The 7,019-nt window shown below is 36.3% G+C and overlaps 1 pseudogene; it reads right to left on the bottom strand.

Annotated features, from left to right (window-relative positions):
• Nucleotides 1-547: 547 nt before the first annotated feature.
• Nucleotides 548-809, bottom strand: LOC110287127 (annotated as a pseudogene).
• Nucleotides 810-7,019: the final 6,210 nt, after the last annotated feature.

Genomic DNA, 7,019 nt, shown 5'->3' with positions numbered 1-7,019 from the left:
GTGCTATGTCTCAGGCTGGACTGCATTGTCTGGCCTTAGTGGGATGTAAAGTGAATAAATAAATTAATTAATGGGGAATAAAGAATGTCAAAATGCCTAAGCTATACCACCCAAGATTCCAGATATAAAACGCAGAGGTCAAGACTTTATAAATTCCCAGGTCGTTCCAGTAATTAACCACCATTAACAACCATGGTTCTACAGAGCAAATCACCAGTTGACATTTGGTACCAGGGTAATATTCATTGTTCTTATTTGTTCAGTTTTCATTTTTGTTTATTCAGGTGGTTAATTTGAGACAAGATCTTAAAATATAGATTGGCTCATCAACTTGCCATTCTTACTATATAGGCGTAGCTTTCCTCAAATTGTGACCATTCTCCTGCCTCAGCTTCTTTAGTTCTAAAAATATGGACATATACCATTATATCCAGCTTAACATTTTCTTTACATACACACACACACACACACATATATATATTATTATTAAGAAAGACATGATTATTAAGAAGGTTCCCAGTTCCCAGTTTTCTTGAATCTAGAGCTTTCAGTGTTGCTTCCTCCTGAAAAAGTATTCTTCTGTCAGTCTTGCTTTTTTGCCTGTAGGCTGACAGAGGAAAATGGAGCAGCTAACATACAGCACTACCATTTGTGCATGGCTAAAGACCATGGTGATTTTTAAAGCATGTTAGGCATTCCACATCCATAAATTAGGAATTAGGGCTCTTCAACAGATGCTTCTTAGTGTGTCTCCTGTTCTTCTCTTCTGGAGAGGGATGAGGAAGATCTTTTTCAAGTGGCATGTTCTCTTAGGTGGTTGTCACTGATGGAAAGGCCAGCTTAGCATTTTTCCAAGCTTAATGGGACACCCAAATTCCCTGAAGAAACTTTTGTTTTGAAGAATCTTTTTTTTTAAGATAGGCTCTAAAATTTTTAGCCATAGTGTCTCTAATTCAACAGTACTAGGGCGCAAAAATCTAAATGTGTTTTGAACATGCCAACACGATTTAAATTCCTGAGCCAACTTTAAAAGTTAACAGCAAAAAGCAATAGTACCACAAGTGGTTTATAAAACTGTCATGAATACTTAAAACAGTAAATGCATTGAGGTTTTGGGAAAGAAACACTAAAGTTTCTACATATATAATCTTAATTCTATTTCCATATGTTATGCAATGTTCACAATTTAGTAAGCCAGTTTTAACAGTGATATAAATGTATACATTAAAATACTTATGCTTTTATTATATGATCAAATATAATTCAAGCAAATTAGCCTAGAGTCCTATAAGCATCATAGACATTGATCATTAGTATGTACAGCTGAGATTTGAAGCATCTAGTACACCTTTCCAAATATAAATAGGCTTTCTTCCTGGAAAAAAAAAAAAGAAAAACTTCATATTTTAAAATGGTAAATAGGTTGTTAGAAAGAAAGCTAATAAAATGCAACATATTGATATTTTAAACTGACAGGAATTTGGTAACACATGATGCCTTTTTTAAGGGAATTAAAAAAATAGCTTATTCTAGAGCTGAATGTGGGTGACTATGGCACAGGAGCACACAGATCCAGACTGCTGAAAGTACATGTTTCAATGGAGAATTCTTTCATAAAACTACTTCAGTTACAGAACAAAAGAAAATAACAAGTCAAAGCATTTTTATAAATAGATTGATGGAAATATCAGGTAAGGGGGTACCCTTCTCATGTCATTCCTATTTTCAAATTGATAACCTCCTTTACTTTGATGGTTGTACAAATATATAAGGCAACCTGCTGAGTCCAATTTTTTTATGTGTATATGATTTGAGGGCTGACAACTTTGTATTGGATAACCAGTAAGGAGGCTTATTCCTGAGAGAAGCTAATTCTCCCTCTTTCAGCAGTCATTAGTTGTCTGTAATTATTTTTTGCCTTGGAGTGTTACCTTGTGAAATTTTTCCCTTCTACCTTTGCATGTTTTTTGATATTGTCATTGTTCAGTCTAGTTTATGTGCACCTCTCTAAGATAGATTGTCCCAGAAAATTTCTGATATTCTGGCTCTTATAATCTCCCCATCTTCTCTTTGGCCATATTCCCTGATCCATAGATGCATGAGCTGTGACATAGATGTGTCCATTTGAACTTGGCTCCCCAAGGTCTGCCAATCTCTTTCTTGTGTCCAGTTGTGGTTTTCTATGGCAGTCTTTATTTGCTGTGAAAATAAGTTTCTTTGATGAAAGGTGAGAGATAAACTACACTTCTCTTTGGGCATATGAACAAATATTTAGACTATATTTAGGAATTATACAGCTTCCACTTTTAATTATAATCGAACTGCTTTGACACTATTTTCTCTAATATCCTATAATGAAACTTTCAGACTGGGTTTTCTCTCTTTTAGGAAACTTTTTAAAATCTTTCCAAATTCTTGATTCTGGCCCATTTAACAACCACTTACAGTTTGCCCTGGTAGAAACAAGTCTGATGTCACTTGAGACTCTTTTTTCTTTCTCTCTAACATTATTTGAGAACTTTCTCTCTAATTACATCTTCTAGTCCTAACCTACTGTTAATGTGTATGGTCAATTAACAAAGAAATATATAACAAAACTCTGCAGTTTCTGTAATTCTTTTCTACTTTCTGGAGCAATTGAAAAATGACTGATCTTTAAATGAGTCAATTATTGTTCCTTCTGAAGTCCACACTATTTCCAACACTACCTTGTTAAAAATGCTTCTAGACAATTTTGCTGTGGAAAAAAACACTGCTCAAAGAATAGACTGGTAAAAGATTTGATCCTAAAATGTAAATGTTCCTGAGAAATACTTTAATAATTTAGTGAAAAGGGGCTTTTTGAAGTAAATCAGGTCAGGGAGAGTCCAAGGAGAAAGGCTGATCAGTATACAGTAAGTTGCAGTTAAATAGGAACAAAAAGTTTGGAATGCTATTACACAATAAGGTCTTCATAGGTAACAGGAGTGTAGTCAATATTCCAAAAGCTAAAAGAAAGGATTTTGAAATATTTCACCATAAATAAATGGCAAATGTTTCAGCAGATATGCTTAATATGATGTAAACATCACATGCACACACACACACACACACACACACACACATATATATATATATATATATATATATATATATATATAAAGTGGGATCCAATCAACATGTACATTTTCAAATATTTCATATAGGAGTTTAAAATAAATTTCAAAAATATAGTCAAACCAATTCTTAGAGTCTCATCTGAGTTCCAAAGGCCTGTGATGGATAAGAAGAGAAGAAATAAGGTAGTACCTTCCCTGCAGGGGGTCACTGTCCATGAAGAGACATGGACATTTATTTAAATAAATCAAAGGAGGAGTTGATACACTCTCTAGTACAACTACAACAAAAATACTTCTGGAATAAAAGAGACAAAAGAAACTATTGCAAGTGTAAGCCTTTTGAAAAGACTTATGGTGCCTTTATTGAAAGGGAAAATAGGATATTATTAGCAAAACCCAAAGGCCCTACTTTGAGACAAAGCTAGGTGTTGCTAAGAAATCCAAAGCAACCAAGAATAATGGTTTATGCCATTATTCCCAGCACATGGGTGGCAGAGGAAGGAAGAACTTGAGTTCAGAGTCCTAGACTACATAGCAAAATACTATCCAAATAAAAGGAAGAAGGAAAAGATAGAAGGAAGAAACCAAAACAAATTAAGGGTTATCAGTAAGCAGTTGTGATTATACCCACAGATGAGTGTAGTCTTCACCCCTACCTCTATCAAGGAAACCCCATTGCAATAGACAGAGACCGACCACTAGAGAAAATCACAACTTATCAAAATGCAGAGTTATGGAGGCCGGTCTAAATGGATACATGTTGAGGGAAAAAACTCCATGTCTAAGGCTCAAGGAACATTGAAAAAGAGGGGTCAGAAAGATTGTGAGGACTGGGTACTTTGCTATGATTCTATGTCTCCTGGGAATGTCAGAAGCTACACCCACGACGTCTCACTAACATGACTGTCTAAACAGGAGCTGAACAAAAAGGACACTAAAGAACATGCCAATGTGGATAGGAGAGAAAGCCCATAGGACTCAACCTATACAACCTATAGACATCTGAGGAATTCTGGGAGTTGGGGAGGTGGTCTACTCAAGAGCATACAAATTTGTTGTTCAGTGCCCTGAAAACACACATACAAGTAGCATTATATGGACTCAACAGGTTATACTTATGAATGTATCTAGAAAGCCAGAAAATGATTGTGGATTGCAAAGGGTGACTTTTCTAAAGGCTCAATGAACTTGGAAGAACTCAAGCAAACTTACAAATGAAGTAAAGAAAACAGTTCAGAATCTAAGAAAGAACTCTATTCTAGAGAAACCTGCTCATCCAATTTTCATTGTTGCTATACTCACAAATCTCTGGAAATGGAAACAGCCCAGATACCTATCAATTAGTAAATCGATACTGAAAGTGTGATGCATGTACACAAATGACACTATAAAATATGTGGCTCGAAGTCTGAGTCTGGGTTATATCACCCAGAGAAACAAAAGTCACATGTTTTGTTTTGTTTTGTTTTGTTTTGTTTTGTTTTGTTTTTTTACAATGTTAGCTTCAAATCTTCAAATTTGCCTATTCTATTAGGAATACCCATAGAGGTCAGGAAATTACTAAAAGGCTATGAGAAGGACCTCTTAAGGGAGGGGAGATAGAACACACTGTTATATAAAAGGATTAAATGACAGTAATGGAACAAAAAATAAGAATTGAACTGAAATAGGGAAGCAGAGACTACAATAGAGGCTGGAGTATAGGGAGTGATAAATAATACTAAGGAGAGATTGAAGAAGCCTCCTAAAATGTGCATATATGCATCACTTAGGGGAAACTAAGGTTATATTCCCTGGTTTCACTTGCTATTCTCTGTCTGTTTCCACAGTGTAGCTACAGTATGATTTATTCAGGTTTCTCTGTTCCTTTCACTATCCCTGTCCTGCCTGTTAATATGTCTTCCCCACCACAATGAACTCTAACTCTAGAACTGTAACCAAAATAAATCCTTTTACTCTTAAGCTGTTTTTGTCCAGATGTTTTATTATAGCAACAACAAAAAGAATACAGGCTACAATGTAGATAAACCTAAAAAAAATCATGTTAAGTGAAATAAGTTACATGCAAAAGGACAATAGTTCTACTTGGGTGGCATATCTGGAATAGGTACATTCATGTGGAAAGAATAGAGATTAGGGTAAAGCTGATAGCTCAGTCAGTAAGTTGCTTGCCTTGTAAGCATTGGCAGTAGAGTTTAATTCTCTAAATCCCACACAGGAAATAAAAAGTAAGTTAGGTATGGTGTTGTATGCTAATAATCTGAAATTGTGGAGGTGGAGCCGTGCAGATATCTGGGGTTCACTAGCCAGTCACTCAGTCTGGTAGACCTTCTGACTAGACCAATGATAACCCTTCTGTCAAAATAAGTGACACAGTCACAAAAGAAAACAAATATGTGGCCCAAACTGTGGTCAGAATGTTATGGGTTGCTATTGAATGTGATTATGAAGTTCATTTCGATGAAGAAAAATTTTGGAAATAAACAATTGTGGTTTCATATCCTTTTATATGTAAATAATGTCAGTAGGATGCATGCTTAAAATTGGTTAAAATTATGAATGTTGTGTTTTGCCAAAGCTTCTTTCAAACTATAGTATTCACCCAAAAGATTTCCTTTTTTATTTTCCAGGACAGATACTGAAAAGGTTTGAGTTTGTGATATGCCACCTTTTAGGTTATGTTAAAAACACTAACCTCTAAACTGAGTATGGTACTGCATGTCTGTAACCCCAGTGATTGGGTGGCAGGAACAGGAAGATTACTTGTCATTTGATGCCAGCCTGATCTCAAAAGCCCTTTTTGCCCTGAAATAAAATAAGAATAAAGACTGACCTTTCAATCTTCTATTTCTAGAAGAGGGCAATATCCACAACCACTGTCCTGGCTTGGATTTGAAATACCCCTCACAAAATGCTCAAGGGATTATATCATAAGAGTTTTGTTCTCACCACCAATAGCTTCCTAATCTGATGATATTATTAGGTTATAGAAACTTTCAGAGATGATATCTAGTTAGAGAAAATAGGATGATGGTAGTATGTCCTTGGAGATATTCTCTCCCTTTCCCTCTCCCTCTTCCCCTCCCCTCCCCCTCCCTCTCCCCCTCTCCCTCCCTCTCCCTCAGTCTTGCTCTCACTCTCTTGCTCTCTAACACCTTAACTCTTTTATTCATGCATTTTCACATTCTATTTCTTCTCCAAGTCTAAGTCCCATCCCCATTCAAGTATGATGCTTTGCTCCATTAGCATACTTTCTTCACCATAATGTTCTGTCTCACTACTTGCTCATAGAAATTGATCAAGGGGACTATACACTGAAATCATGTGCCAAAAGAAATCCTTTACTTGTATGTGTCAGGTATTTTGTACAGTAATGAAAGGACATAGTACCACAAATACTAAACTGAGGAAGACAATGGGCAAATTCTTGATTTGGGAGAGATAATCACTTGTAAGAGGTAAAACTGCATGTAACAAGAGAAGGGAAAAATAAAGACTAGCAAGCCAAAATAAACATCTAGGACTATAGGGATTTTTGAGGTGTACACAAGAAATGGAAGACTAGTCCATGCTCTGTAAGATATCAGAGGAGATACAGTCCATGTCCACCTGCTAACACAGGCCTCTTGCCCCTCCTCTGTCTCCTGCCCACACCTGCCACCAGTTCACCACAGATGATGATATTGCTGTGATTCTTGTTGACAACAGCTCCAGAATGTGCAAAGCTGACTTCAGAGGTAACAACATTGCCAAGGCCATCTTCTCCCCAATCATGGGCCACCCTAGGCATCAGGACATATGGTTGGACTTGGGCCAGAAGAATGCCCAAGAGAAGCATGCTAACCCTGAAGTACTCCATTGATCATGGTATTATCCAACTGGAACATTATGAAGAAGATCTAGCTCCATGCCTTTATACCA

Source organism: Mus caroli, chromosome X (genome assembly GCF_900094665.2).
Source record: "Mus caroli chromosome X, CAROLI_EIJ_v1.1, whole genome shotgun sequence".
Classification (NCBI taxonomy): Eukaryota; Metazoa; Chordata; class Mammalia; order Rodentia; family Muridae; genus Mus; species Mus caroli.
Note: the sequence above shows the minus strand (reverse complement) of the source record. Positions and strands in the feature narration are given on the sequence as shown.